Source organism: Epinephelus lanceolatus, chromosome 6, assembly GCF_041903045.1.
Source record: "Epinephelus lanceolatus isolate andai-2023 chromosome 6, ASM4190304v1, whole genome shotgun sequence".
NCBI lineage: Eukaryota > Metazoa > Chordata > Actinopteri > Perciformes > Serranidae > Epinephelus > Epinephelus lanceolatus.
Genome location: NC_135739.1, coordinates 32,887,601 through 32,898,532, shown reverse-complemented (window position 1 = coordinate 32,898,532; position 10,932 = coordinate 32,887,601).

The following is a 10,932-nucleotide window of genomic DNA, read 5'->3' as shown; positions in this document are numbered from 1 at the left end:
CATGTGAAATGATTGAAAGCTCCAGGGGAGCTACTAAATGGTCCTTGTTGTGAGACTGTTTTGGTAAGGACTGAGCATTAAACCCAACATGCATTTTTAAAACATGAGTGGCAGCAGATGGATTATGCATCATTTCTTTTTAGAGATGAAACAGTTTGTTGATTAATCAATTAGTCGATGATAGAAAAAGTTGATCTGCAATTATTTTGAAAATTGATTAGTTGTTTCAGTCATTTTTTAGACAGAACAAGCAAATAAAAGCATCACCAAGGACTCTGTAATTTGCAGATTAGTTGAGGATAACAATAATTAGTTGCAGGGTGCTTAACTGTTTTTTGTCCACCAGCTAAATGGCTAGTGAATCTTCAGATTTTACCAGCCACTCTACAGATGACCATTATGTTTTTTGGCTGGTGAGTGAAGCAAATCTACCAGCTACTCACATATTTTGACAGCATTTGGCTGGTGGGCAGTGTTAGTCTTGTACCCTGGTCACAGCCGTAAAATTGTTTTCTATTTTGGATGTACAGTAGTGCTGCGGTTGACCACACTCTGACATGCCTCGACACTGATATGATACAGTCACACTAATGTCGACCAAAACTGTATGACACCCATCTTGTGTCTTGTGTCATCATGGTAACACACAGTGTCCAGGGTCTGCAGTCATGTTTTCTTGGTGTGTCTCTCCTGTCAGTACAAGCAGGCTAATAACAGCATGGCTTATTTCAAAGTGGTGACACTCACTGTGCAATAAGACATGCTAGTGTTTCAGTAATTTTGTACCACTTTTCACCGGGGTGCTTCAGTGGTGCTTTAATGACTCGTGCTGTGTTGATTCTTTGCGTGCTGTTTAATATTTGGAGTGGCACACACCTGAAAGCCTGACACAGGTGCACATTTAGCAAAACAGGTGATGAGATTTTGTCGACAATAGGTGGACAGGCGAGATAACGGAAAATAGGTCTCAGGTATAAAATGGCCAGAGTAATGTTTCTAATTTATTTTCTATAGTTTTCCTCCACACAAACGCTGCAAGGCCTTCTGGGAAAGGCAGTCTTTAAGCCACGGTGGATATATCCTGACCTCACCTGCCCCCCACCCTTTTCCCAAAAGCCCTTGCAGCAGCAATCGTCAGAGCAGCCCGTATATGTTTACAGTTTTTGTTTGTTTGATTGTTTGTTTTTCCTCAAAGGCAGACACAGCTGAGCCTCACGCTACAATACAATCTGGTTGGTGTTTAGCTACAGAGCTAACACAAAATTGCATGTGGATCAGATGAGAGAGAAGTGCAGAGTCACCAGTCAGTCTGATGTTGTGCTGAAGTGCACCTCTTTTAGCCGTGCTCCTTCCTGTCGGGAGAACTGGGGGACTTTGAGAAGTGCTGGTTTAGCAGATGATTCTCTTGTGCTACGCCTTTCTTAGCTTAGAACCACATTTTTGCATAAGAGGAGAAATCAGCCCTGTTTATAGGTAACTGACTGCGATCAGACCGTGTAGCAGTAAGCTGGAGTATTCTTTAGAAGTGGATGCTTACTTCATCACAACATATTTGTGACTCTTGGTGATCAGCTGGTTAGGGCATAAACACTACCCCCACCCCCGCTAGACACACACACACCTTGTTGATCTGCCCCTCCTGTTGTTACAGTGTCTAAAGCAGCAGTAATGCCTTAATTATGAATTACTGTTTGTAGTGAAATATCTGAGAAGCAGTGTCAAGATTTAGTTTGTAAACATATTCAATATCTGTGAACCCACTTCCACAAGCCTGGACTGAATCATCTGGTACAGTAGTTAATACAGTACATGTGAAGCTGTTGGAGTTTTTCTTTGAGGGTTAACCAAAAATGTCTCCATCACAAATTATTGAATATCCCAAACTATCTAAAAACAAAGATTTCTTTTTACGAATTGTTGTGCATTATTTTTCTCTTCTCTGTTTAATTCAGAGTGCAGCATCACAATGACTTAATGTAAGAAAAGCGAGTGTTTCCCAGTATGAAGAGCTGTTGACAAGGCAGTCAGCATGTAGCGCTTTAGATCAGGCTACATTCCATTACGCTCATGGATCTGCTTAGTGCGTCGTTTGCATGGCCGAAGCCAAAACTCTCCAGATGCCAAATGCTAAACTGGGTAGAAACTTGTCTTGAATCAGTTTTCTAAATTGTTTGTATTCATCCGCAGCGCTGATAAGTGCTGGGCGTCGGGTCAGTGGGTCCCAGTATAAGCTGAGGTTGACCCCACCTGCCCCTGTAGCCCTGTTTATCACACATCTGAAATCTAAAAGTATGTAAGACCGTTCAGATGCTGTATTCCATTTTGCAGTATTTATTTGTGCCTTGAGTTCTTCCTTATTTCTTTCTTTTTTACTTTACATTGTAAATGAAGAGATTACAAATGTTTTTGTTTTTCCTGAATTTGTCAACTTTTGGTCCCCTTCATATCAATCATATCAACATGTGTGAAATATGTCTACAATAAGAATCCAAAAGATCTGATGATGTTCATGGCTGCCTTGACATCGTGTAATAATCCACTGTGACTGCCAGTGGGTCATGTTCAACAAAAGCTTTGCCCATATGCACTAAGCGACTGAACTGCAAGGGCTCTCTGCACATGTGCATGTCCTCGCAATCTAGATTTAGTCTCATTTCCCTAAGAAATTCATACAAATCAAACTTAGCTGTCCTCCAAAAGAACAAGCACATATCCTTCTGTCATCAATGATTTCAAGCACAACTTGCTGAAGCTGTAAGGCTAATCCACCAATCCAGAATCCTCGTTTATATAGCCTTCAATCTGCATGGCCTAGCCTACAAATACATATGTGGACGAAGTAATGTAATTCCCATCTAGTTCCCATGTGCATGATGACCAGAGCAGGTACACAGCGGCTTTGCTTTTGTGAACAGCGCTGCGGGCAGCTTTCCACTGATGAGCAGTTACTGAACAGCATGATGTTGTGATGTGTCCATGTTGGTGATTCGAAACATTCATCCCCGTGCTAATTAATCTTGGTTCCAGTGTTTTACATTTCATTATTGTGACATTGTTTAAAATTTTTTTTTTTTATTTTACTGATTATTAATAATAAGAACCTGACTGATAAATCGATTCATACCGGCCACTTCACAGATATATCAGTATTGGCGCATATGCCAGTAGATAGAGAACAATGTGCATCCACAAATACCAAATATATGCTTGAAGTCGTTAACAGTGTTTCTGTTGCATAATTTGTCCACCAGAGAGAGCTGACAAGTTTATTTATCGACTGCAAAATGCTCTAAACACGTTTGGATCACATTCTTAAAGAATCATTTGTAAAATATTTATTACAAGGTTTACGCACTGGAAATTTTCCGGAGTTTTGTGGCCTCCATCTGCAAATGGAAATTGCTCATAACTATGATAAGAGTAGAGCTGAAATCTTCTGATGTTGGTGTATTGCAGATGGTATCGCTGTATATGGCAGCCATCAAGTAAGAAGAACTTGTCTTAAGAAATGCACCAAAGGGTCTGTTAGTAGCTTCTGGAGCTCTGAATTTTTATCAATTAATCTTCTGCAGCAGACTCTCTGTCTCAACTTTTAAGCCAACATTGACGGCAGGTCCTTGAAAATACTAAATGTTCAAAAACGTATTTTGAATTCATCCCAAAAGGGCGACATTCATCTGCTGAGGAAGATCATGTGATGCAGTTTAAAGCGCCTGAAAAGCTACCGATGGACTTTTATGTGAGAAACCAAGAATGGGTTGTCTCAAAATGTTTGAATTTATTTCAGCATAGTGTTGTCTTTACATCATTTGTCCACCAGAGAGTGCTGACTAGTCTTGGAAACAACAAAAGAACAAACTCACGGGATCCTTACCCAAAATGTTTGTGCTTATGTAAAATGAGAATTGGTCGTAATGTTATCAAGTTTTTGTATTCATCCAATATAAATATCAGTATCTGCCTCAGATTCCAGTATTGTCGGGCCCCAAATGAGAACTGAACCATTTTCATTATAAGTAGACAAACACCATCCTCCGATGAAGACCACAAGATGTGGCTGAAAGTTTCCAGTAAGCGGACCTTGTGTTAAGAGTTATGTTTTTGTCAGACTGCTGTTTCTTTGGTCAGTATTGAACCCTCTGGCGCAACTACACAGTTGATATATTGTCATCAGATATTGTTTTTAATCAGTCTGGGTGTTTGACCACGTCACACACATGATTTGGACGGTCCAACATCTTTTCTTTGAAGTTCTTTGATCCTCTGTATGTCCTGATCGTCTGATCACCAACTTCTTTGTTTCCACGAGTCCGCATTGAAGAACGAAGCTGAGTCCCACACTGAGCCAACCCTGTGAACATTTTAATGTAGCACCCTGACCCCACAACCTCCCCGCCCAACCACCCCCTTTCCCACCCCACCCCCCCTCCAGACATCAATCACTGAACTTCTTTACATGGTGAAGTTAGCTCCATTGTCAGATTTCTGCAGTCTTTGGTAACAGACAGTATAAACAGTTTGAGTCTGGTGTTGAATTGTTACTTTGTAAAGTTTTTTTTCTTTGTCAACAGAAGACAAAATAAACACTTCATTGCCATATTCTGGAAAACAGACTTGTTTGTCTCATTTTTTTTTTTACAGTTTTATATGACAATACATTTGTTAAAAACTGGGGGGAAGCAACAAATTACATTTATCCTTGTAACAAAGTCTTTTGTTTGTTTTTAAAAACACGTCATTTTACTTTTAAGAACTTTTTATTAAAAGTATTGTATTCTGCTCATGGATGGATAACTGAACAGGTCTACCGGACACATGCCTAGGGGCCCAAAGTGTCAGGGGGCCCCCCCTCTCACCTTTACCTTCAAAAATCTCCCTCAAAATAACATGTACCAACCAGGAAGAGACTCAAAATGACCACACAGAGAAACAAAAAAGACCATAAAGAGATGCAAAGGACCTCTATGGAGACACAAAATAACCAAAAAGAACAACAAAAGAAACAAATACCTAAAAGAGATACAAAACTACCACAAGGAGACGCAAGAATACCACAAACAAGATAACCACAGACACAAAAAGACGCATAACGACTACAAAGACATGCAAAACCACCACTAAGTCTATGCGTCTTGTTTCTTGAAGAGATGCTGGGGCCTTTTGCATATGTGTCCAGGGGCCCCTTGTCTCATAATCCGCCAGTGATGATACTACATTTCAGATCGCATGTGTTATACAGTAGAGTAAAAAACAAAAGTCACACGAGAAAGTCCTGGTAAATTGTTGAATGGGACAGACATAGGGTGGTGAATCAGCAGCTGCAACAAAGGAGAAGCTGCAGGTGTGTCGGTGGCCACAGGAGGGCAGAGCAACAGAGAGGTGACACTGCACTCTGCTGACTCTCAGTAACATGTATGTTCTACATGTATGCATTCACTGACTGTGCAGGAGGTGTGAGAGGTGTGGTTGCAACCAGGCTGGGGCTTAATGAACTGTACTCGAAATGGAGATTCTTTTTTATCTGTAATCCGATAAAGAATGAGATATAAGGCCACAAGTTGATTCTTCATTATTAAAGGTGTTTATTCAACGTGTTTAAATGCACCTCATGCTGACACACAATCACTTATTGGACCAGGGTAAAGTGTTTCTGGGACATCCAAAAGGTTGAACAAATCCAAACATCCTCAAAAGATATCATATGCATTCATCTGCACAGGACCAGAACTGCATGGCCAGAGGCTACCTTAATTGAAGCAAGGGATTTTAACAATGCCAACCTGTCCTGCCAAGGTATCACCAACACCTATAATGTGTGGTGGTAACACACTTGATCTTGTTTACACTCTTCTGAAGAGGATATAAGGCCTTTCCTTGTTCCCTCATCAGCAAATCCAACCAGATCACACCATTAAAAATGGATTAACCCACACGAGGCATCTGGACCTGATGGCATCTCTTGCCGAGCTCGCAAGGTGTGCGCAGATCAATGAGCAGATGTCTTCACAGATTCAAGATTCAAGATTAACTTTATTGTCTCACAAAGTGAGAAATTTGTTCTGGGCCGTTCACCCATGCTGCAGCCACAACACAGAGCATACAATAAGCAGAGCATACAGGTCCAGGTGGGAAAAAACAACTATTTCCCTTCCAGGAAATGGAGTTTCCGACGCTCAAAACATACATCGGTGGATTATGAGACAATGGGACCCCTGGCCACAGATAGGCCTCTAAGCTACAAAAGGCCCCACAGCCTCTCCTGTATAAGAACAGGACACAGACTTTGTGGTGATTTTGCCTCTTTTGCTGTTTCGTGTCTCTCTGTTGTCGTTTTGTGAAATGTTGTGGTTGTTTTGTGTCATTTTGAGTCTCCTCACAGTCGGTACATTTTAAAGGGCCAGTGTGTAAAATGGGTTGAAAACAGTGACATCAGTGGTCAAATTCTAGATTGCAGGGCTCACTCGCTCACCCCTCCCATTGGGTAAATGACGGCGGCCTCGTAGGGACAAAAAGTCTTGCGCACGAGTTTTTCAGGAGTAGGTCTATCTAGCGACAAGTTGTTTATGTTTATTTAGAAATGTAAGCCATGTTATGATATTGTAATGAATCCCTCATGAGCAGGAGACCAGAGTAGCGTTCGGGAAAAAGGCCAGTTTATTTGAGCACTCCAGAAACTCCGGTAACACTCCAGGGGGTAAAAGACTCTGTCCCAAACTCTGACTCTTCTAGCGTAACAGACACACTTCATAACTTTACACACAAACTCGTTTACCATACCGAGTGGGGACCGCCCTCCCCTCTCTGCTCCGCCAATCTCCAGCCCGCACACTGACTGACAGTGTAGCCGGTAAACAGAGCTCAGCTGTTTATTTAGCCTAGCGATATCTCTGGACTATAGTAGCTGCAATGGATGACTTTGAACACGATTTTGAAGAGTTTCTTGTAGCGGACACAGACCCAGAGCCATACCTGTTTGAGCCGGAGCATACAGATGAGGAACTCCATGTGTTTGATGCTGAGCGGGCGAGAAGAGAGGCTGAATGCACAGAATGGGATTCGATGCTGCCATCGCTGGGGAGATATATCATCAGGAGGAAAAGCGCCGCAGAGAGTGCATCACAAGGAGTGAAGTTGCATCTTCTTTTCCTCGCAGATGACGGTTCAGGTTCATTCTCTCCTGTTGCGTGGTAAGTGTGGTCCATTCGCAAACTTTATAACTAAAAAAACTTTTCACTACTCTCTATTGACGAACTACTAACACTCTGATGTTTCCTCCTCCTTCTTCCTTCCATCCGCTGTCTTCGTTGGTTCATTTATACACGCGAAATGCGTTCTCTGGCTGGCTGGATTGTCTGCTCGGTCTGCCGTACATACATGGCGGCACAAGATGGCGATCTCTCTAAAGCAAGGCCCTTGATATATACAGCACAGGCCAAAAGTTTGGACACACCTTCTCATTCAATGCGTTTTCTTTATTTTCATTGTAGATTCTCACTGAAGGCATCAAAACTATGAATGAACACATGTGGAGTTATGTACTTAACAAAAAAAGGTGAAATAACTGAAAACATGTTTTATATTCTAGTTTCTTCAAAATAGCCACCCTTTGCTCTGATTACTGCTTTGCACACTCTTGGCATTCTCTCCATGAGCTTCAAGAGGTAGTCACCTGAAATGGTTTCCACTTCACAGGTGTGCCTTATCAGGGTTAATTAGTGGAATTTCTTGCTTTATCAATGGGGTTGGGACCATCAGTTGTGTTGTGCTGGAGTCAGGTTAATACACAGCCGACAGCCCTATTGGACAACTGTTAAAATTCATATTATGGCAAGAACCAATCAGCTAACTAAAGAAAAACGAGTGGCCATCATTACTTTAAGAAATGAAGGTCAGTCAGTCCGGAAAATTGCAAAAACTTTAAACGTGTCCCCAAGTGGAGTCGCAAAAACCATCAAGCGCTACAACGAAACTGGCACACATGAGGACCGACCCAGGAAAGGAAGACCAAGAGTCACCTCTGCTTCTGAGGATAAGTTCATCCGAGTCACCAGCCTCAGAAATGGCAAGTTAACAGCAGCTCAGATCAGAGACCAGATGAATGCCACACAGAGTTCTAGCAGCAGACCCATCTCTAGAACAACTGTTAAGAGGAGACTGCGCCAATCAGGCCTTCATGGTCAAATAGCTGCTAGGAAACCACTGCTAAGGAGAGGCAACAAGCAGAAGAGATTTGTTTGGGCCAAGAAACACAAGGAATGGACATTAGACCAGTGGAAATCTGTGCTTTGGTCTGATGAGTCCAAATCTGAGATCTTTGGTTCCAACCGCCGTGTCTTTGTGAGACGCAGAAAAGGTGAACGGATGGATTCCACATGCCTGGTTCCCACTGTGAAGCATGGAGGAGGAGGTGTGATGGTGTGGGTGTGTTTTGCTGGTGACACTGTTGGGGATTTATTCAAAATTGAAGGCACACTGAACCAGCATGGCTACCACAGCATCCTGCAGCGACATGCCATCCCATCCGGTTTGCGTTTATTTGGACGATCATTTATTTTTCAACAGGACAATGACCCCAAACACACCTCCAGGCTGTGTAAGGGCTATTTGACCAAGAAGGAGAGTGATGGAGTGCTGCGGCAGATGACCTGGCCTCCACAGTCACCGGACCTGAACCCAATCGAGATGGTTTGGGGTGAGCTGGACCGCAGAGTGAAGGCAAAGGGGCCAACAAGTGCTAAACACCTCTGGGAACTCCTTCAAGACTGTTGGAAAACCATTTCAGGTGACTACCTCTTGAAGCTCATGGAGAGAATGCCAAGAGTGTGCAAAGCAGTAATCAGAGCAAAGGGTGGCTATTTTGAAGAAACTAGAATATAAAACATGTTTTCAGTTATTTCACCTTTTTTTGTTAAGTACATAACTCCACATGTGTTCATTCATAGTTTTGATGCCTTCAGTGAGAATCTACAATGTAAATAGTCATGAAAATAAAGAAAACGCATTGAATGAGAAGGTGTGTCCAAACTTTTGGCCTGTACTGTATATATATAAAAGCATAATTATAAGGCTACGAAAACCAAACGAATTTTATTTTATAGCAATCATACACTTGTATAAACATATTAATGGGTAGAATATTCAGATTCAGATTCAGATTGACAATAAACCATGCCAAATATTACACACTGGCCCTTTAATTCAAGGAACATTTTGCAGCTGAAGGCCAGGGGGACCCCTAATATAGGTTCCCCTGGGCATGCCCCGTAAGCCAGTTCAGTAATCAGTCTATGGACTTATATTTGTATGATCAATTGCCGTGGACCAATTTGGGCCAGAATGCCAGGGCTTAATATTTGCCCTAGTCCAGTCCTGCTTGTCCCTATTGGGCTATTACATCTCCAATGTAATTAAAATATACAGCTTTCAACATCATTCAACCACAATACACTACAAATATGGAAATATATAAACATCACACAATACACCATTAAGCAATAGACCTTGGAAATGCACAGTACAAGTCACTATAAATAGGTGCAGCTCTGGTTTGCTTTTAGCCAGCATTTAATCTTTGTTGTAAAGGATTTTATATCTGGAATTAATTAATCTGATTTCAGTTTGTAATGTGGTAACAAGTTGACAGCCCTTTATGGAGGAGATGATTGTCCAAATTTAGATCTACAATGTGGTATTTTAAAGTTGCCATGCACCATGCTCCGAGTTACTCTGTTACTATTATGTCTTTGGATATATCTGGAAAGAGGCTCCAGCGCTGGACTGTTAATACACTCCAACATTAATTTGAGAATACAAAAATGAGTAAAGCCCAATATCAATATACAGCTGTATATCTTAGTAATAAAACAAGTATGTATTTCGCCGTAGAATTTGATGATTTCTTAGAAACTTCTGCAATTTTTGCTTCGTTGACCCCTTGGATTCAAAAGGAATCTGGTGATCAGATAGCCACTGTATTATTACTTAGAGTTGGAAAATCAACATTTTGTGTCAGTTCTACTGATTTTATAAAGTAGGCTACGTGTTAAATTCATGTGCCATGGCATGATCTGTAATCCCTCTTTGACTGTATAACTTGCTGGTAAAACTGTTTAAGTGTTTCCACAGGGATGCATTGTTGCCTTTGGCGTTTCCTATAAGTTGTGTACAATATGAGGCAGGGCCGTAATCACCTGTTTAAAGCTGGGGTTCTCATAGTTTTGATAGTGGAGTGTCATTTTAGGGAGCCAGCATGAGATTGGTGGTGGTCACTACTAAACAGTGCCTCAGTGCATTGGTATCTGACACCTAGGCCCACTGCCCAAGCGTTGGTATTTGATGTGTTGGTAGTGAGACCAGGTTGATTTACTTTTGATTATGGTTACATTTGCTAATGATTATTACTGCCTGTTGTAGCCTAGTCATTTTTTTCTTTGTATTTTTATCAGTATACTGGAGGGGGGCATTTGGAGCATATTTGAGTACTGGGGTGGATTTGCCCCTCTCATTGTATATCATATGAATGAATTAATTAATTTATTCACCATAAAATTCATCATAACATCAAAACAAGCCATGACCAGAGTCCAATGTTCATATTTTCAGACAACATAAAAAAGAAAGAAAATAGAAAAATGGGGCAAAGCAACAAAAGTATCCTGTATAATCACATCAACATTGTGTAAGATGAGTTCATGGATTACTCACAGAGACATTTACCGTGTAGCACTGAAAAAAAATCACAATAAGTACTAATCAAACAAACTGTCTTGCCTTCTTTTCCAGGCTTTACGACAAAATAGGCAAAATTACACACAACAAACATAAACAGCCATTCTAGCTTTTGGTCATCTGAGCACCAGAGAATGTCAGAGTGTAGATGAGCCGTTTCATGACACATTAACTCTCTTGAGTCATTATAGTTTTTACAGTATA